Source organism: Carcharodon carcharias, chromosome 11, assembly GCF_017639515.1.
Source record: "Carcharodon carcharias isolate sCarCar2 chromosome 11, sCarCar2.pri, whole genome shotgun sequence".
NCBI lineage: Eukaryota > Metazoa > Chordata > Chondrichthyes > Lamniformes > Lamnidae > Carcharodon > Carcharodon carcharias.
In genome coordinates this window covers 2464499-2484704 of record NC_054477.1, presented here as the reverse complement: position 1 = coordinate 2484704, position 20206 = coordinate 2464499, and positions in this window count along the sequence as shown.

Here is a 20206-nt window from a genome sequence, read left to right as displayed (position 1 = left end):
CTGTGTGATTGTGTGTTCCTGTGTGTGTGTGTGTTTCTTTGTGAGTGTGTGCGTTTCTGTGTGTGTGTTTTTCTGTGTGTGTATGTGTGTTTCTGTGTGAGTGTGTGTTTCTTTGTGTGTGTGCATTTCTGTGTGAGTGTGTGTGTTTCTGTGTGTGTGTGCTTTTCTGTGCGTGTGTGTATGTGTGTGTTTCTATCTTTGTGTGTGTATCTGTCTGAGTGTGTGTTTTTGTACGTGTGTGTGTTTCTGTGTGAGTGTTTGTTTATGTGTAAGTGTGTGTGTGTGATTGTGTGTGTTTCTGTATATGTGTGTTTCTGTGTGAGTGTGTGTTTCTGTGTGTGTGTTTCTGTGTGAGCGTGTGTGTTTCTGTGTGTGTGTTTCTGTGTGAGTGTGTGTTTCTGTGTGTGTGTTTCTGTGTGAGTGTGTGTTTCTGTGTGTGTGTGTTTCTGTGTGAGTGTTTGTGTCAGCGTTTGTGTTTCTGTGTGTGTGTGTTTCTGTGTGTGTGTTTTTCTGTGTATGTGTGTGTGTCAGTGTTTGTGTTTCTGTGTGTGTGTGTTTTGTGTGTGTGTGTTTCTCTGTGAGTGTGTGTGTGTGAGTGTGTTTCTGTGTGTGTGTGAGAGTGTGTTTGTGTGTGTGTGTGTCTGTTTCTGTATATGTGTGTTTTTCTGTGTGAGTGTGTTTCTGTGCGTGTGTGTGTTTCTGTGTGAGTGTGTGTGTTTCTGTGTGTGTATGTTTTTTGAGTGTGCGTGTGTTTCTGTGTGTGTGTGTTTCTGTGTGTGTGTGTGCGTGTGAGTGTGTGTTTCTGTGTGTGTATGTTTTTTGTGTGTGTCTTTCTGTCTGTGTGTTTGTGTTTTTCTGTGTGTGTGTGTGAGTGTGCGTGTTTCTGTGTGAGTGTGTGTTTCTGTGTGTGTGTGTGTTTCCGTCTGTGTGTGTGTTTCCGTGTGTTTGTGTGTGTCTCTCTGTGTGTGTGTGTGTGTGTGTTTCCGTGTGTGTGTGTGTGTGTGTATTTCTGTGTGAGTGTGTGTTTCTGTGTGTGTGAGTGTGTGCGTTTCTGTGTGTGTGTGTTTCTGTGCGAATGTGTGTTTCTGTGTGTGTGTGTGTTTCTGTGTGAGTGTGTGTGTTTCTGTGTGTGTGTGTTTTTCTGTGTGTGTTTGTGTGAGTGTGTTTGTTTCTGTGTGATTGTGTGTTCCTGTGTGAGTGTGTGTTTCTGTGTGAGTGTGTGTGTTTCTGTGTGTGTGTGTTTTTCTGTGTGTGTACGTGCATTTCTGTGTGAGTGTGTGTGTTTCTGTGTGTGTGTGTTTTTCTGTGTGTGTGTGTTTGTGTGTTTCTATCTTTGTGTGTGTATGTGTTTCAGGGTTGTGTGTTTTTCTGTGTTTGTGTCTGTTTCTGTGTGTGTCTTTTTTCTGTGTGTGTGTTTTTGAGTGTGTGTGTGTGTGTGTGTGTGTGTGTAAGCGTGTGTGTGTTTCTGAGTGAGTGTGTGTTTCTGTGTGTGTGTCTTTCTGTGTGTGTGTGTTTGTTAGTGTGTGTGTTTCTGTGTGAGTGTGTGTTTCTGTGTGTGTGTGTGTGTGTTTCTCTGTGAGTGTGTGTGTATGAGTGTGTTTCTGCGTGTGTGTGTGTTTCTGTGTGAGTGTGTGTTTCTGTGTGTGTGTGTGTGTGTGTGTGTGAGTGTGTGTGTGTTTCTGTGTGAATGTGTGTTTCTGTGTGTTTGTGTGTTTCTGTGTGAGTGTGTGTTTCTTTGTGTGTGTGCATTACTGTGAGAGTGTGTGTTTCTGTGTGTGTGTGTTTTTCTTTGTGTGTGTGTGTGCGTTTCTGTGTGAGTGTGGGTTTCTGTGTGTGTGTGTGTTTCCGCGCGTGTGTTTGTGTGTGTGTGTGTGTGTGTGTGTGTGCGTTTCTGTGTGTTAGTGTGTTTCTGTGTGTGTGTGTTTTTCTGTGTGTGTGTGTGTTTCTGTGTGAGTGTGGGTTTCTGTGTGTGTGTGTGTGAGTGTGCGTGTGTTTCTGTGTGTGTGTGTTTCTGTCTGAGTGTGTGTTTTTGTACGTGTGTGTGTTTCTGTGTGAGTATTTGTTTATGTGTATGTGTGTGTGTGTGTGTGATTGTGTGTGTTTCTGTATATGTGTGTTTCTGTGTGAGTGTGTGTTTCTGTGTGTATGTTTCTGTGTGAGCGTGTGTGTTTCTGTTTGTGTGTTTCTGTGTGAGTGTGTGTTTCTGTGTGTGTGTGTTTCTGTGTGTGTGTGTGTCAGCATTAGTGTTTCTGTGTGTGTGTGTTTCTGTGTGTGTGTTTTTCTGTGTATCTGTGTTTGTCAGCGTTTGTGTTTCTGTGTGTGTCTGTTTGTGTGTGTGTGTGTTTCTCTGTGAGTGTGTGTCTGTGAGTGTGTTTCTGTGTGTGTCTGTGAGTGTGTTTGTGTGTGTGTGTCTGTTTCTGTATGTGTGTGTTTTTCTGTGTGTGTGTTTCTGTGCGTGTGTGTGTTTCTGTGTGAGTGTGTGTGTTTCTGTGTGTGTATGTTTTTTGAGTGTGTGTGTTTTTCTGTGTGTGTGTGTTTCTGTGTGTGTGTGTGCGTGTGAGTGTGTGTTTCTTTGTGTGTATGTTTTTTGTGTGTGTCTTTCTGTCTGTGTCTTTGTGTTTTTCTGTGTGTGTTTGTGAGTGTGCATGTTTCTGTCTGAGTGTGTGTTTCTGTGTGTGTGTGTTTCCGTCTGTGTGTGTGTTTCCGTGTGTGTGTGTGTCTCTGTGTGTGTGTGTGTGTGTGTTTCCGTGTGTGTGTGTGTGTATTTCTGTGTGAGTGTGTGTTTCTGTGTGTGTGAGTGTGTGCGTTTCTGTGTGTGTGTGTTTCTGTGCGAATGTGTGTTTCTGTATGTGTGTGTGTTTCTGTGTGAGTGTGTGTTTTTCTGTGTGTGTGTGTTTTTCTGTGTGTGTTTGTGTGAGTGTGTTTGTTTCTGTGTGATAGTGTGTTCCTGTGTGTGTGTGTGTTTCTGTGTGAGTGTGTGTCTCTGTGTGTGTGTGTGTGTGTGTTTCCGTGTGTGTGTGTGTGTGTGTATTTCTGTGTGAGTGTGTGTTTCTGTGTGTGTGAGTGTGTGCGTTTCTGTGTGTGTGTGTTTCTGTGCGAATGTGTGTTTCTGTATGTGTGTGTGTTTCTGTGTGAGTGTGTGTGTTTCTGTGTGTGTGTGTTTTTCTGTGTGTGTTTGTGTGAGTGTGTTTGTTTCTGTGTGATAGTGTGTTCCTGTGTGTGTGTTTTTCTGTGTGAGTGTGTGTGTTTCTGTGTGTGTGTGTTTTTCTGTGTGTGTATGTGTGTTTCTGTGTGAGTGTGTGTTTCTTTGTGTGTGTGCATTTCTGTGTGAGTGTGTGTGTTTCTGTGTGTGTGTGTTTTTCGGTGTGTGTGTGTGTGTGTTTCTATCTTTGTGTGTGTATGTGTTTCAGGGTGTGTGTGTTTTTCTGTGTTTGTTTGTGTTTCTGTGTGTGTCTTTTTTCTGTGTGTGTGTTTTTGAGTGTGTGTGTGTGTGTGTGTGTGTGATTGTGTGTGTTTCTGAGTTAGTGTGTGTTTCTGTGTGTGTGTCTTTCTGTGTGTGTGTGTTTGTTAGTGTGTGTGTTTCTGTGTGAGTGTGTGTTTCTGTGTGTGTTTGTGTGTGTGTGTTTCTCTGTGAGTGTGTGTGTATGAGTGTGTTTCTGCGTCTGTGTGTGTGTTTCTGTGTGAGTGTGTGTTTCTGTGTGTGTGTGTGTGTGTGAGTGTGTGTGTGTTTCTGTGTGAATGTGTGTTTCTGTGTGTGTGTGTGTTTCTGTGTGAGTGTGTGTTTCTGTGTGTGTGTGCATTACTGTGAGAGTGTGTGTTTCTGTGTGTGTGTGTTTTTCTTTGTGTGTGTGTGTGCGTTTCTGTGTGAGTGTGGGTTTCTGTGTGTGTGTGTGTTTCCGTGTGTGTGTGTGTGTGTGTGTGTGTGTGTGTGTGTGTGTGCATTTCTGTGTGTTAGTGTGTTTCTGTGTGTTTGTGTTTTTCTGTGTGTGTGTGTGTTTCTGTGTGATTGTGGGTTTCTGTGTTTGTGTGTGTGAGTGTGTGTGTGTTTCTGTATGTGTGCATTTCTGTCTGAGTGTGTGTTTTTGTGCGTGTGTGTGTTTCTGTGTGAGTGTTTGTTTATGTGTATGTGTGTGTGTGTGTGTGTGTGTGATTGTGTGTGTTTCTGTATATGTGTGTTTTTGTGTGAGTGTGTGTTTCTATGTGTGTGTTTCTGTGTGAGCGTGTTTGTTTCTGTGTGAGTGTGTTTCTGTGTGAGTGTGTGTTTCTATGTGTGTGTGTTTCTGTGTGAGTGTGTGTGTTTCTGTGTGTGTGTTTTTCTGTGTATGTGTGTGTGTGTCAGCGTTTGTGTTTCTGTGTGTGTGTGTTTCTCTGTGTGTGTGTGTGTGTGTGATTGTGTGTTTCTGTGCATGTGCGTGCTTCTGTGTGAGTGTGTGCATTTCTGTGTGTTTGTGTTTTTCTCTGTGTGTGTGTGTGCGTGTTTCTGTGTGAGTGTGTGTTTTTGTGTGTGTGTGTGTTTCCATGTGTGTGTGTGTTTCCGTGTGTGTGTGTGTCTCTGTGTGTGTGTGTGTTTCTGTGTGTGTGTGTGTGTGTGTGTGTGTGTGTGTGTTTCTGTGTGAGTGTGTGTTTCTGTGTGTGTGAGTGTGTGTGTTTCTGTGTGTGTGTGTTTCTGTGCGAATGTGTGTTTCTGTGTGTGTGTGTTTCTGTGTGAGTGTGTGTGTTACTGTGTGTGTGTGTGTTTTTCTGTGTGTGTTTGTGTGAGTGTGTGCGTTTTTGTGTGATCGTGTGTTCCTGTGTGTGTGTGTGTTTCTTTGTGAGTGTGTGCGTTTCTGTGTGTGTGTGTTTTTCTGTGTGTGTACGTGTGTTTCTGTGTGAGTGTGTGTTTCTTTGTGTGTGTGCATTTCTGTGAGAGTGTGTGTGTTTCTGTGTGTGTGCTTTTCTGTGTGTGTGTGTGTGTGTTTCTATCTTTGTGTGTGTATGTGTTTCTGTGTGTGTGTGTTTCTGTGTGTGTGTGTTTCTGTCTGAGTGTGTGTTTTTGTACGTGTGTGTGTTTCTGTGTGAGTGTTTGTTTATGTGTATGTGTGTGTGTGTGTGTGATTGTGTGTGTTTCTGTATATGTGTGTTTCTGTGTGAGTGTGTGTTTCTGTGTGTGTGTTTCTGTGTGAGCGTGTGTTTTTCTGTGTGAGTGTGTTTCTGTGTGAGTGTGTGTTTCTGTGTGTGTGTGTTTCTGTGTGAGTGTGTGTGTCAGCGTTTGTGTTTCTGTGTATGTGTGTTTCTGTGTGTGTGTTTTTCTGTGTATGTGTGTGTGTCAGCGTTTGTGTTTCTGTGTGTGTGTGTTTCTGTGTGTGTGTGTTTCTCTGTGAGTGTGTGTGTGAGTGTGTTTCTGTGCGTGTGTGTGATTGTGTTTGTGTGTGTGTGTGTCTGTTTCTGTATGTGTGTGTTTTTCTGTGTGAGTGTGTTTCTGTGCGTGTGTGTGTTTCTGTGTGAGTGTGTGTGTTTCTGTGTGTGTATGTTTTTTGAGTGTGTGTGTGTTTCTGTGTGTGTGTGTTTCTGTGTTCTGTGTGTGTGTGCGTGTGAGTGTGTGTTTCTGTGCGTGTATGTTTTTTGTGTGTGTCTTTCTGTCTGTGTCTTTGTGTTTTTCTGTGTGTGTGTGTGAGTGTGCGTGTTTCTGTGTGAGTGTGTGTTTCTGTGTGTGTGTGTGTTTCCGTCTGTGTGTGTGTTTCCGTGTGTGTGTGTGTCTGTGTGTGTGTGTGTGTGTGTGTGTTTCCGTGTGTGTGTGTGTGTGTGTGTGTGTATTTCTGTGTAAGTGTGTGTTTCTGTGTGTGTGAGTGTGTGCGTTTCTGTGTGTGTGTGTTTCTGTGCGAATGTGTGTTTCTGTGTGTGTGTGTGTTTCTGTGTGAGTGTGTTTGTTTCTGTGTGTGTGTGTTTTTCTGTGTGTGTTTGTGTGAGTGTGTGTGTTTCTGTGTAATTGTGTGTTCCTGTGTGTGTGTGTTTCTGTGTGAGTGTGTGTGTTTCTGTGTGTGTGTGTTTTTCTGTCTGTGTATGTGTGTTTCTTTGTGAGTGTGTGTTTCTTTGTGTGTGTGCATTTCTGTGTGAGTGTGTGTGTTTCTGTGTGTGTGTGTTTTTCTGTGTGTGTGTGTGTGTGTTTCTATCTTTGTGTGTGTATGTGTTTCAGGGTGTGTGTGTTTTTCTGTGTTTGTGTGTGTTTCTGTGTATGTCTTTTTTCTGTGTGTGCGTTTTTCCATGTGTGTGTGTGTGTGTGTCAGCGTGTGTGTGTTTCTGAGTGAGTGTGTGTTTCTGTGTGTGTGTCTTTCTGTGTGTGTGTGTTTGTTAGTGTGTGTGTTTCTGTATGAGTGTGTGTTTCTGTGTGTGTGTGTGTGTTTCTCTGTGAGTGTGTGTGTATGAGTGTGTTTCTGTGTGTGTGTGTTTCTGTGTGAGTGTGTGTGTTTTTCTGTGTGTTTGTGTGTTTCTGTGTGAGTGTGTGTTTCTGTGTGTGTGTACATTGCTGTGAGAGTGTGTGTTTCTGTGTGTGTGTTTTTTTCTTTGTGTGTGTGTGTTTGTTTCTGTGTGAGTGTGGTTTTCTGTGTGTGTGTGTGTTTCCGCGTGTGTGTGTGTGTGTGTGTGTGCGTTTCTGTGTGTTAGTGTGTTTCTGTGTGTGTGTGTTTTTCTGTGTGTGTGTGTGTTTCTGTGTGAGTGTGGGTTTCTGTGTTTGTGTGTGTGAGTGTGTGTGTGTTTCTGTATGTGTGCATTTCTGTCTGAGTGTGTGTTTTTGTGCATGTGTGTGTTTCTGTGTGAGTGTTTGTTTATGTGTATGTGTGTGTGTGTGTGTGATTGTGTGTGTTTCAGTATATGTGTGTTTTTGTGTGCGTGTGTGTTTCTATGTGTGTGTTTCTGTGTGAGCGTGTGTGTTTCTGTGTGTGTGTTTCTGTGTGAGTGTGTGTTTCTGTGTGTGCGTGTTTCTGTGTGAGTGTGTGTGTTTCTGTGTGTGTGTTTTTCTGTGTATGTGTGTGTGTGTCAGCATTTGTGTTTCTGAGTGTGTGCGTGTTTCTGTGTGTGTGTGTTTCTCTGTGAGTGTGTGAGTGTGAGTGTGTTTCTGTGTGTGTTTGTGTGTGTGTGTGAGTGTGTTTCTGTGTGTGTGTGTCTGTTTCTGTATGTGTGTGTTTTTCTGTGTGAGTGTGTGTTTCTGTGCATGTGTGTGTTTCTGTGTGAGTGTGTGTGTTTCTGTGTTTATGTTTTCTGAGTGTGTGTCTGTTTCTGTGTGTGTGTGTGTGTGAGTGTGTGTGTTTCTGTGCATGTGCGTGTTTCTGTGTGAGTGTGTGTGTTTCTGTGTGTTTGTGGTTTTCTGTGTGTGTGTGTGAGTGTGCGTTTCTGTGTGAGTGTGTGTTTCTGTGTGTGTGTGTGTTTCCATGTGTGTGTGTGTTTCCGTGTGTGTGTGTGTCTCTGTGTGTGTGTGTTTGTTTCCGTGTGTGTGTGTGTGTGTGTGTGTTTCTGTGTGAGTGTGTGTTTCTGTGTGTGTGAGTGTGTGCGTTTCTGTGTGTGTGTGTTTCTGTGCGAATGTGTGTTTCTGTGTGTGTGTGTGTGTGTTTCTGTGTGAGTGTGTGTGTTTCTGTGTGTGTGTGTTTTTCTGTGTGTGTTTGTGTGAGTGTGTGCGTTTCTGTGTGATTGTGTGTTCCTGTGTGTGTGTGTGTGTTTCTTTGTGAGTGTGTGCGTTTCTGTGTGTGTGTGTTGTTCTGTGTGTGTATGTGTGTTTCTGTGTGAGTGTGTGTGTTTCTGTGTGTGTGTTTTTCTGTGTGTGTGTGTGTGTGTGTGTGTGTATATTTCTGTGTGTGTGTGTGTTTCTGTGTGTGTGAGTGTGTGCGTTTCTGTGTGTGTGTGTTTCTGTGCGAATGTGTGTTTCTGTGTGTGTATGTGTTTCTGTGTGAGTGTGTTTGTTTCTGTGTGTGTGTGTTTTTCTGTGTGTGTTTGTGTGAGTGTGTGTGTTTCTGAGTAATTGTGTGTTCCTGTGTGTGTGTGTGTTTCTGTGTGTGTGTGTTTCTGTGTGTGTGTGTTTTTCTGTGTGTGTGTGGGTTTCTGTGTTTGTGTGTGTGAGTGTGTGTGTGTTTCTGTATGTGTGCATTTCTGTCTGAGTCTGTGTTTTTGTGTGTGTGTGTTTCTATGTGAGTGTGTGTGTGTGAGTGTGTTTCTGTGTGTGTTTGTGTGTGTGTGAGTGTGTTTCTGTGTGTGTGTGTCTGTTTCTGTATGTGTGTGTTTTTCTGTGTGAGTGTGTGTTTCTGTGCATGTATGTGTTTTTGTGTGAGTGTGTGTGTTTCTGTGTGTGTATGTTTTTGAGTGTGTGTGTGTTTCTTTGTGTGTGTGTGTGTGTGAGTGTGTGTTTCTGTGCATGTGCGTGTTTCTGTGTGAGTGTGCGCATTTCTGTGTGTTTGTGGTTTTCTGTGTGTGTGTGTGAGTGTGCGTGTTTCTGTGTGAGTGTGTGTTTTTGTGTGTGTGTGTGTTTCCATGTGTGTGTGTGTTTCCGTGTGTGTGTGTGTCTCTGTGTGTGTGTGTGTGTTTCCGTGTGTGTGTGTATGTGTGTGTGTGTGTGCGTTTCTGTGTGAGTGTGTGTTTCTGTGTGTGTGAGTTTGCGCGTTTCTGTGTGTGTGTGTTTCTGTGCGAATGTGTGTTTCTGTGTGTGTGTGTGTTTTTCTGTGTTTGTTTGTGTGAGTGTGTGCGTTTCTGTGTGATTGTGTGTTCCTGTGTGTGTGTGTGTGTGTTTCTTTGTGAGTGTGTGCGTTTCTGTGTGTGTGTGTTTTTCTGTGTGTGTATGTGTGTTTCTGTGTGAGTGTGTGTTTCTTTGTGTGTGTGTATTTCTGTGTGTGTGTGTGTGTGTGTTTCTATCTTTGTGTGTGTATGTGTTTCTGTGCGTGTGTGTGTGTGTGTGTGTTTCTGTGTGTGTGTGTTTCTGTCTGAGTGTGTGTTTTTGTACGCGTGTGTGTTTCTGTGTGAGTGTTTGTTTATGTGTATGTGTGTGTGTGTGTGTGATTGTGTGTGTTTCTGTATATGTGTGTTTCTGTGAGTGTGTGTTTCTGTGTGTGTGTTTCTGTGTGAGCGTGTGAGTTTCTGTGTGAGTGTGTTTCTGTGTGAGTGTGTGTTTCTGTGTGTGTGTTTCTGTGTGTGTGTTTCTGTGTGAGTGGGTGTTTCTGTGTGTGTGTGTTTCTGTGTGAGTGTTTGTGTCAGCGTTTGTGTTTCTGTGTGTGTGTGTTTCTGTGTGTGTGTTTTTCTGTGTATGTGTGTGTGTCAGCGTTTGTGTTTCTGTGTGTGTGTGTTTCTGTGTGTGTGTGTTTCTCTGTGAGTGTGTGTGTGTGAGTGTTTTTCTGTGTGTGTGTGTGAGTGTGTTTGTGTGCGTGTGTGTCTGTTTCTGTATATGTGTGTTTTTCTGTGTGAGTGTGTTTCTGTGCGTGTGTGTGTTTCTGTGTGAGTGTGTGTGTTTCTGTGTGTGTATGTTTTTTGAGTGTGTGTGTGTTTCTGTGTGTGTGTGTTTCTGAGTGTGTGTGCGTGTGAGTGTGTGTTTCTGTGTGTGTATGTTTTTTGTGTGTGTCTTTCTGTCTGTGTGTTTGTGTTTTTCTGTGTGTGTGTGTGTGTGTGTGTGTTTCTGTGTGAGTGTGTGTTTCTGTGTGTGTGTGTGTTTCCGTCTGTGTGTGTGTTTCCGTGTGTGTGTGTGTCTCTGTGTGTGTGTGTGTGTGTTTCCGTGTGTGTGTGTGTGTGTGTATTTCTGTGTGAGTGTGTGTTTCTGTGTGTGTGAGTGTGTGCGTTTCTGTGTGTGTGTGTTTCTGTGCGAATGTGTGTTTCTGTGTGTGTGTGTGTTTCTGTGTGAGTGTGTGTGTTTCTGTGTGTGTGTGTTTTTCTGTGCGTGTTTGTGTGAGTGTGTTTGTTTCTGTGTGATTGTGTGTTCCTGTGTGAGTGTGTGTTTCTGTGTGAGTGTGTGTGTTTCTGTGTGTGTGTGTTTTTCTGTGTGTGTACGTGCATTTCTGTGTGCGTGTGTGTGTTTCTGTGTGTGTGTGTTTTTCTGTGTGTGTGTGTTTGTGTGTTTCTATCTTTTTGTGTGTTTCAGGGTGTGTGTGTTTTTCTTTGTTTGTGTTTGTTTCTGTGTGTGTCTTTTTTCTGTGTGTGTGTTTTTGAGTGTGTGTGTGTGTGTGTGTGTCAGCGTGTGTGTGTTTCTGAGTGAGTGTGTGTTTCTGTGTGTGTGTCTTTCTGTGTGTGTGTGTTTGTTAGTGTGTGTGTTTCTGTGTGAGTGTGTGTTTCTGTGTGTGTGTGTGTGTGTTTCTCTGTGAGTGTCTGTGTATGAGTGTGTTTCTGCGTCTGTGTGTGTGTTTCTGTGTGAGTGTGTGTTTCTGTGTGTGTGTGTGTGTGTGTGTGAGTGTGTGTGTGTTTCTGTGTGAGTGTGTGTGTTTTTCTGTGTGTTTGTGTGTTTCTGTGTGAGTGTGTGTTTCTTTGTGTGTGTGCATTACCGTGAGAGTGTGTGTTTCTGTGTGTGTGTGTTTTTCTTTTTGTGTGTGTGTGCGTTTCTGTGTGAGTGTGGGTTTCTGTGTGTGTGTGTGTTTCCGCGCGCGTGTGTGTGCGTGTGTGTGTGTGTTTGTGTGCGTTTCTGTGTGTTAGTGTGTTTCTGTGTGTGTGTGTTTTTCTGTGTGTGTGTGTGTTTCTGTGTGAGTGTGGGTTTCTGTGTGTGTGTGTGTGAGTGTGCGTGTGTTTCTGTGTGTGTGTGTTTCTGTCTGAGTGTGTGTTTTAGTACGTGTGTGTGTTTCTGTGTGAGTGTTTGTTTATGTGTATGTGTGTGTGTGTGTGTGATTGTGTGTGTTTCTGTATATGTGTGTTTCTGTGTGAGTGTGTGTTTCTGTGTGAGCGTGTGTGTTTCTGTTTGTGTGTTTCTGCTTGAGTGTGTGTTTCTGTGTGTGTGTGTTTCTGTGTGTGTGTGTGTCAGCGTTTGTGTTTCTGTGTGTGTGTGTTTCTGTGTGTGTGTTTTTCTGTGTATCTGTGTGTGTGTCAGCGTTTGTGTTTCTGTGTGTGTGTGTTTCTGTGTGTGTGTGTTTCTCTGTGAGTGTGTGTCTGTGAGTGTGTTTCTGTGTGTGTGTGTGAGTGTGTTTGTGTGTGTGTGTCTGTTTCTGTATGTGTGTGTTTTTCTGTGTGAGTGTGTTTCTGTGCGTGTGTGTGTTTCTGTGTGAGTGTGTTTCTGTGTGTGTATGTTTTTTGAGTGTGTGTGTTTTTCTGTGTGTGTGTGTTTCTGTGTGTGTGTGCGTGTGAGTGTGTGTTTCTTTGTGTGTATGTTTTTTGTGTGTGTCTTTCTGTCTGTGTGTTTGTGTTTTTCTGTGTGTGTGTGTGTGTGCGTGTTTCTGTGTGAGTGTGTGTTTCTGTGTGTGTGTGTGTTTCCGTCTGTGTGTGTGTTTCCGTGTGTGTGTGTGTCTCTGTGTGTGTGTGTTTGCTTCCGTGTGTGTGTGTGTGTATTTCTGTGTGAGTGTGTGTTTCTGTGTGTGTGAGTGTGTGCGTTTCTGTGTGTGTGTGTTTCTGTGCGAATGTGTGTTTCTGTATGTGTGTGTGTTTCTGTGTGAGTGTGTGTGTTTCTGTGTGTGTGTGTTTTTCTGTGTGTGTTTGTGTGAGTGTGTTTGTTTCTGTGTGATTGTGTGTTCCTGTGTGTGTGTGTGTTTCTGTGTGAGTGTGTGTGTTTCTTTGTGTGTGTGCATTTCTGTGTGAGTGTGTGTGTTTCTGTGTTTGTGTGTTTTTCGGTGTGTGTGTGTGTGTGTGTTTTTCTATCTTTGTGTGTGTATGTGTTTCAGGGTGTGTGTGTTTATCTGTGTTTGTGTGTGTTTCTGTGTGTGTCTTTTTTCTGTGTGTGTTTTTGAGTGTGTGTGTGTGTGTGCGTGTGTGTCAGCGTGTGTGTGTTTCTGAGTGAGTGTGTGTTTCTGTGTGTGTGTCTTTCTGTGTGTGTGTGTTTGTTACTGTGTGTGTTTCTGTGTGAGTGTGTGTTTCTGTGTGTGTGTGTGTGTGTTTCTCTGTGAGTGTGTGTGTATGAGTGTGTTTCTGCGTCTGTGTGTGTGTTTCTGTGTGAGTGTGTGTGTTTCTTTGTGTGTGTGCATTTCTGTGTGAGTGTGTGTGTTTCTGTGTTTGTGTGTTTTTCGGTGTGTGTGTGTGTGTGTGTTTTTCTATCTTTGTGTGTGTATGTGTTTCAGGGTGTGTGTGTTTATCTGTGTTTGTGTGTGTTTCTGTGTGTGTCTTTTTTCTGTGTGTGTTTTTGAGTGTGTGTGTGTGTGTGCGTGTGTGTCAGCGTGTGTGTGTTTCTGAGTGAGTGTGTGTTTCTGTGTGTGTGTCTTTCTGTGTGTGTGTGTTTGTTACTGTGTGTGTTTCTGTGTGAGTGTGTGTTTCTGTGTGTGTGTGTGTGTGTGTGTTTCTCTGTGAGTGTGTGTGTATGAGTGTGTTTCTGCGTCTGTGTGTGTGTTTCTGTGTGAGTGTGTGTTTCTGTGTGTGTGTGTGTTTCTGTGTGAGTGTGTGTTTCTGTGTGTGTGTGCATTACTGTGAGAGTGTGTGTTTCTGTGTGTGTGTGTTTCCGCGTGTGTGTGTGTGTGTGTGTGTGTGTGTGTGTGCGTTTCTGTGTGTTAGTGTGTTTCTGTGTGTGTGTGTTTTTCTGTGTGTGTGTGTGTGTTTCTGTGTGAGTGTGGGTTTCTGTGTTTGTGTGTGTGAGTGTGTGTGTGTTTCTGTATGTGTGCATTTCTGTCTGAGCGTGTGTTTTTGTGCGTGTGTGTGTTTCTGTGTGAGTGTTTGTTTATGTGTATGTGTGTGTGTGTGTGTGTGTGATTGTGTGTGTTTCTGTATATGTGTGTTTTTGTTTGAGTGTGTGTTTCTATGTGTGTGTTTCTGTGTGAGTGTGTGTGTTTCTGTGTGAGTGTGTTTCTGTGTGAGTGTGTGTTTCTGTGTGTGTGTGCTTCTGTGTGAGTGTGTGTGTTTCTGTGTGTGTGTTTTTCTGTGTATGTGTGTGTGTCAGCGTTTTTTTTTCTGTGTGTGTGTGTTTCTGTGTGTGTGTGTGTGTGTGTTTCTCTGAGTGTGTGTGTGTGAGTGAGTGTGTTTCTGTGTGTGTTTGTGTGTGTGTGTGTGTTTCTGTGTGTGTGTGTCTGTTTCTGTATGTGTGTGTTTTTCTGTGTGAGTGTGTGTTTCTGTGCATGTGTGTGTTTTTGTGTGAGTGTGTGTGTTTCTGTGTTTGTATGTTTTTGCGTGTGTGTGTGTTTCTGTGTGTGTGTGTGTGTGTGTGTGTGAGTGTGTGTTTCTGTGCATGTGCGTGTTTCAGTGTGAGTGTGTGCATTTCTGTGTGTTTGTGTTTTTCTGTGTGTGTGTGTGTGTGCGTGTTTCTGTGTGAGTGTGTGTTTTTGTGTGTGTGTGTGTCTCTGTGTATGTGTGTGTTTCTGTGTGTGTGTGTGTGTGTGTGTGTGTGTGTGTGGTTCTGTGTGAGTGTGTGTTTCTGTGTGTGTGAGTGTGTGTGTTTCTGTGTGTGTGTGTTTCTGTGCGAATGTGTGTTTCTGTGTGTGTGTGTTTCTGTGTGAGTGTGTGTGTTACTGTGTGTGTGTGTGTTTTTCTGTGTGTGTTTGTGTGATCTGTGCGTTTCTGTGTGATTGTGTGATCCTGTGTGTGTGTGTGTTTCTTTGTGAGTGTGTGCGTTTCTGTGTGTGTGTGCTTTTCTGTGTGTGTATGTGTGTTTCTGTGTGAGTGCGTGTTTCTTTGTGTGTGTGCATTTCTGTGTGAGTGTGTGTGTTTCTGTGTGTGTGTGCTTTTCTGTGTGTGTGTGTGTGTGTTTCTATCTTTGTATGTGTATGTGTTTCTGTGTGTGTGTGTGTGTGTGTGTGTTTCTGTCTGTGTGTGTTTCTGTCTGAGTGTGTGTTTTTGTACGTGTGTGTGTTTCTGCGTGAGTGTTTGTTTATGTGTATGTGTGTGTGTGTGTGTGATTGTGTGTGTTTCTGTATATGTGTGTTTCTGTGTGAGTGTGTGTTTCTGTGTGTGTGTTTCTGTGTGAGTGTGTTTCTGTGTGAGTGTGTGTTTCTGTGTGTGTGTTTCTGTGTGAGCGTGTGTGTTTCTGTGTGAGTGTGTTTCTGTGTGAGTGTGTGTTTCTGTGTGTGTGTGTTTCTGTGTGAGTGTGTGTCAGCGTTTGTGTTTCTGTGTATGTGTGTTTCTGTGTGTGTGTTTTTCTGTGTATGTGTGTGTGTCAGCGTTTGTGTTTCTCTTTGTGTGTGTTTCTGTGATAGCGTGTGTGTTTCTGTGTGAGTGTGTTTCTGTGTGAGTGTGTGTTTTTGTGTATGTGTGTTTCTGTGTGAGTGTGTGTGTCAGCGTTTGTGTTTCTGTGTATGTGTGTTTCTGTGTGTCTGTTTTTCTGTGTATGTGTGTGTGTCAGCGTTTGTGTTTCTGTGTGTGTGTGTTTCTGTGTGTGTGTGTTTCTCTGTGAGTGTGTGTGTGTGTGTGTTTCTGTGCGTGTGTGTGAGTGTGTTTGTTTGTGTGTGTGTCTGTTTCTGTATGTGTGTGTTTTTCTGTGTGAGTGTGTTTCTGTGCATGTGTGTGTTTCTGCGTGAGTGTGTGTGTTTCTGTGTGTGTATGTTTTTTGAGTGTGTGTGTGTTTCTGTGTGTGTGTGTTTCTGTGTTCTGTGTGTGTGTGTGTGTGTGTGTGTGTTTCTGTGTGTGTATGTTTTTGTGTGTGTCTTTCTGTCTGTGTCTTTGTGTTTTTCTGTGTGTGTGTGTGAGTGTGCGTGTTTCTGTGTGAGTGTGTGTTTCTGTGTGTGTGTGTGTTTCCGTCTGTGTGTGTGTTTCCGTGTGTGTGTGTGTCTCTGTGTGTGTGTGTGTGTGTGTGTGTGTTTCCGTGTGTGTGTGTGTGTTTCTGTGTGTATTTCTGTGTGAGTGTGTGTTTCTGTGTGTGTGAGTGTGTGCGTTTCTGTGTGTGTGTGTTTCTGTGCGAATGTGTGTTTCTGTGTGTGTGTGTGTTTCTGTGTGAGTGTGTTTGTTTCTGTGTGTGTGAGTTTTTCTGTGTGTGTTTGTGTGAGTGTGTGTGTTTCTGTGTAATTGTGTGTTCCTGTGTGTGTGTGTGTTTCTGTGTGAGTGTGTGTGTTTCTGTGTGTGTGTGTTTTTCTGTCTGTGTATGTGTGTTTCTGTGTGAGTGTGTGTTTCTTTGTGTGTGTGCATTTCTGTGTGAGTGTGTGTGTTTCTGTGTGTGTGTGTTTTTCTGTGTGTGTGTGTGTGTTTCTATCTTTGTGTGTGTATGTGTTTCAGGGTGTGTGTGTTTTTCTGTGTTTGTGTGTGTTTCTGTGTGTGTCTTTTTTCTGTGTGTGCGTTTTTCTGTGTGTGTGTGTGTGTGTGTGTGTCAGCGTGTGTGTGTTTCTGAGTGAGTGTGTGTTTCTGTGTGTGTGTCTTTCTGTGTGTGTGTGTTTGTTAGTGTGTGTGTTTCTGTATGAGTGTGTGTTTCTGTGTGTGTGTGTGTGTTTCTCTGTGAGTGTGTGTGTATGAGTGTGTTTCTGTGTGTGTGTGTGTGTGTGTGAGTGTGCGTGTTTCTGTGTGAGTGTGTGTTTCTGTGTGTGTGTGTGTTTCCGTCTGTGTGTGTGTTTCCGTGTGTGTGTGTGTCTCTGTGTGTGTGTGTGTGTGTGTGTGTGTGTTTCCGTGTGTGTGTGTGTGTGTGTGTTTCTGTGTGTATTTCTGTGTGAGTGTGTGTTTCTGTGTGTGTGAGTGTGTGCGTTTCTGTGTGTGTGTGTTTCTGTGTGAATGTGTGTTTCTGTGTGTGTGTGTTTCTGTGTGAGTGTGTGTGTTTTTCTGTGTGTTTGTGTGTTTCTGTGTGAGTGTGTGTTTCTGTGTGTGTGTGCATTGCTGTGAGAGTGTGTGTTTGTGTGTGTGTGTGTTTTTCTTTGTTTGTGTGTTTGTGTTTCTGTGTGAGTGTGGGTTTCTGTGTTTGTGTGTGTTTCCGCATGTGTGTGTGTGTGTGTGTGTGTGTGTGTGTGTGCGTTTCTGTGTGTTAGTGTGTTTCTGTGTGTGTGTGTTTTTCTGTGTGTGTGTGTGTTTCTGTGTGAGTGTGGGTTTCTGTGTTTGTGTGTGTGAGTGTGTGTGTGTTTCTGTATGTGTGCATTTCTGTCTGAGTGTGTGTTTTTGTGCATGTGTGTGTTTCTGTGTGAGTGTTAGTTTATGTGTGTGTGTGTGTGTGTGTGTGTGATTGTGTGTGTTTCAGTATATGTGTGTTTTTGTGTGAGTGTGTGTTTCTATGTGTGTGTTTCTGTGTGAGCGTGTGTGTTTCTGTGTGAGTGTGTTTCTGTGTGAGTGTGTTTCTGTGTGTGCGCGTTTCTGTGTGTGTGTGTGTTTCTGTGTGTGTGTTTTTCTGTGTATGTGTGTGTGTCAGCATTTGTGTTTCTGTGTGTGTGTGTTTCTGTGTGTTTGGGTGTGTGTTTCTCTGTGAGTGTGTGTGTGTGAGTGTGTTTCTGTGTGTGTTTGTGTGTGTGTGTGAGTGTGTTTCTGTGCGTGTGTGTCTGTTTCCGTATGTGTGTGTTTTCTGTATGAGTGTGTGTTTCTGTGCATGTGTGTGTTTCTGTGTGAGTGTGTGTGTTTCTGTGTGTATGTTTTCTGAGTGTGTGTGTGTTTCTGTGTGTGTGTGTGTGTGAGTGTGTGTTTCTGTGCATGTGCGTGTTTCTGTGTGAGTGTGTGTGTTTCTGTGTGTTTGTGTGTTTCTGTGTGAGTGTGTGTGTTTGTGTGTGTGTGTGTTTTTCTGTGTGTGTGTGTGTGTTTCTATCTTTGTGTGTGTATGTGTTTCAGGGTGTGTGTGTTATTCTGTGTTTGTGTGTGTTTCTGTGTGTGTCTTTTTTCTGTGTGTGCGTTTTTCTGTGTGTGTGTGTGTGTGTGTGTCAGCGTGTGTGTGTTTCTGAGTGAGTGTGTGTTTCTGTGTGTGTGAGTGTGTGCGTTTCTGTGTGTGTGTGTTTCTGTGCGAATGTGTGTTTCTGTGTGTGTGTGTTTCTGTGTGAGTGTGTGTGTTTTTCTGTGTGTTTGTGTGTTTCTGTGTGAGTGTGTGTTTCTGTGTGTGTGTGCATTGCTGTGAGAGTGTGTGTTTGTGTGTGTGTGTGTTTTTCTTTGTGTGTGTGTTTGTGTTTCTGTGTGAGTGTGGGTTTCTGTGTTTGTGTGTGTTTCCGCATGTGTGTGTGTGTGTGTGTGTGTGTGTGTGTGTGTGTGTGTGTGCGTTTCTGTGTGTTAGTGTGTTTCTGTGTGTGTGTGTTTTTCTGTGTGTGTGTGTGTTTCTGTGTGAGTGTGGGTTTCTGTGTTTGTGTGTGTGAGTGTGTGTGTGTTTCTGTATGTGTGCATTTCTGTCTGAGTGTGTGTTTTTGTGCATGTGTGTGTTTCTGTGTGAGTGTTTGTTTATGTGTGTGTGTGTGTGTGTGTGTGATTGTGTGTGTTTCAGTATGTGTGTTTTTGTGTGAGTGTGTGTTTCTATGTGTGTGTTTCTGTGTGAGCGTGTGTGTTTCTGTGTGAGTGTGTTTCTGTGTGAGTGTGTGTTTCTGTGTGTGCGTGTTTCTGTGTGTGTGTGTGTTTCTGTGTGTGTGTGTTTCTGTGTGTGTATGTTTCTGTGTGTGTCTTTCTGTCTGTGTCTTTGTGTTTTTTTGTGTGTGTGTGTGTGAGTGTGCGTGTTTCTGTGTGAGTGTGTGTTTCTGTGTGTGTGTGTGTTTCCGTCTGTGTGTGTGTTTCCGTGTGTGTGTGTGTCTCTGTGTGTGTGTGTGTGTGTGTGTGTGTGTGTTTCCGTGTGTGTGTGTGTGTGTGTGTTTCTGTGTGTATTTCTGTGTGAGTGTGTGTTTCTGTGTGTGTGAGTGTGTGCGTTTCTGTGTGTGTGTGTTTCTGTGTGAATGTGTGTTTCTGTGTGTGTGTGTTTCTGTGTGAGTGTGTGTGTTTTTCTGTGTGTTTGTGTGTTTCTGTGTGAGTGTGTGTTTCTGTGTGTGTGTGCATTGCTGTGAGAGTGTGTGTTTGTGTGTGTGTGTGTTTTTCTTTGTTTGTGTGTTTGTGTTTCTGTGTGAGTGTGGGTTTCTGTGTTTGTGTGTGTTTCCGCATGTGTGTGTGTGTGTGTGTGTGTGTGTGTGTGTGTGTGTGCGTTTCTGTGTGTTAGTGTGTTTCTGTGTGTGTGTGTTTTTCTGTGTGTGTGTGTGTTTCTGTGTGAGTGTGGGTTTCTGTGTTTGTGTGTGTGAGTGTGTGTGTGTTTCTGTATGTGTGCATTTCTGTCTGAGTGTGTGTTTTTGTGCATGTGTGTGTTTCTGTGTGAGTGTTTGTTTATGTGTGTGTGTGTGTGTGTGTGTGTGATTGTGTGTGTTTCAGTATATGTGTGTTTTTGTGTGAGTGTGTGTTTCTATGTGTGTGTTTCTGTGTGAGCGTGTGTGTTTCTGTGTGAGTGTGTTTCTGTGTGAGTGTGTGTTTCTGTGTGTGCGCGTTTCTGTGTGTGTGTGTGTTTCTGTGTGTGTGTTTTTCTGTGTATGTGTGTGTGTCAGCATTTGTGTTTCTGTGTGTGTGTGTTTCTGTGTGTTTGGGTGTGTGTTTCTCTGTGAGTGTGTGTGTGTGAGTGTGTTTCTGTGTGTGTTTGTGTGTGTGTGTGAGTGTGTTTCTGTGCGTGTGTGTCTGTTTCCGTATGTGTGTGTTTTCTGTATGAGTGTGTGTTTCTGTGCATGTGTGTGTTTCTGTGTGAGTGTGTGTGTTTCTGTGTGTATGTTTTCTGAGTGTGTGTGTGTTTCTGTGTGTGTGTGTGTGTGAGTGTGTGTTTCTGTGCATGTGCGTGTTTCTGTGTGAGTGTGTGTGTTTCTGTGTGTTTGTGTGTTTCTGTGTGAGTGTGTGTGTTTCTGTGTGTGTGTGTTTTTCTGTGTGTGTGTGTGTGTTTCTATCTTTGTGTGTGTATGTGTTTCAGGGTGTGTGTGTTATTCTGTGTTTGTGTGTGTTTCTGTGTGTGTCTTTTTTCTGTGTGTGCGTTTTTCTGTGTGTGTGTTTGTGTGTGTGTCAGCGTGTGTGTGTTTCTGAGTGAGTGTGTGTTTCTGTGTGTGTGAGTGTGTGCGTTTCTGTGTGTGTGTGTTTCTGTGATGTGTGTTTCTGTGTGTGTGTGTTTCTGTGTGAGTGTGTGTGTTTTTCTGTGTGTTTGTGTGTTTCTGTGTGAGTGTGTGTTTCTGTGTGTGTGTGCATTGCTGTGAGAGTGTGTGTTTGTGTGTGTGTGTGTTTTTCTTTGTGTGTGTGTTTGTGTTTCTGTGTGAGTGTGGGTTTCTGTGTTTGTGTGTGTTTCCGCATGTGTGTGTGTGTGTGTGTGTGTGTGTGTGTGCGTTTCTGTGTGTTAGTGTGTTTCTGTGTGTGTGTGTTTTTCTGTGTGTGTGTGTGTTTCTGTGTGAGTGTGGGTTTCTGTGTTTGTGTGTGTGAGTGTGTGTGTGTTTCTGTATGTGTGCATTTCTGTCTGAGTGTGTGTTTTTGTGCATGTGTGTGTTTCTGTGTGAGTGTTTGTTTATGTGTGTGTGTGTGTGTGTGTGATTGTGTGTGTTTCAGTATATGTGTGTTTTTGTGTGAGTGTGTGTTTCTATGTGTGTGTTTCTGTGTGAGCGTGTGTGTTTCTGTGTGAGTGTGTTTCTGTGTGAGTGTGTGTTTCTGTGTGTGCGTGTTTCTGTGTGTGTGTGTGTTTCTGTGTGTGTGTTTTTCTGTGTATGTGTGTGTGTCAGCATTTGTGTTTCTGTGTGTGTGTGTTTCTGTGTGTTTGGGTGTGTGTTTCTCTGTGAGTGTGTGTGTGTGAGTGTGTTTCTGTGTGTGTTTGTGTGTGTGTGTGAGTGTGCGTGTTTCTGTGTGAGTGTGTGTTTCTGTGTGTGTGTGTGTTTCCGTCTGTGTGTGTGTTTCCGTGTGTGTGTGTGTCTCTGTGTGTGTGTGTGTGTGTGTGTTTCCGTGTGTGTGTGTGTGTTTCTGTGTGTATTTCTGTGTGAGTGTGTGTTTCTGTGTGTGTGAGTGTGTGCGTTTCTGTGTGTGTGTGTTTCTGTGCGAATGTGTGTTTCTGTGTGTGTGTGTGTTTCTGTGTGAGTGTGTTTGTTTCTGTGTGTGTGAGTTTTTCTGTGTGTGTTTGTGTGAGTGTGTGTGTTTCTGTGTAATTGTGTGTTCCTGTGTGTGTGTGTGTTTCTGTGTGAGTGTGTGTGTTTCTGTGTGTGTGTGTTTTTCTGTCTGTGTATGTGTGTTTCTGTGTGAG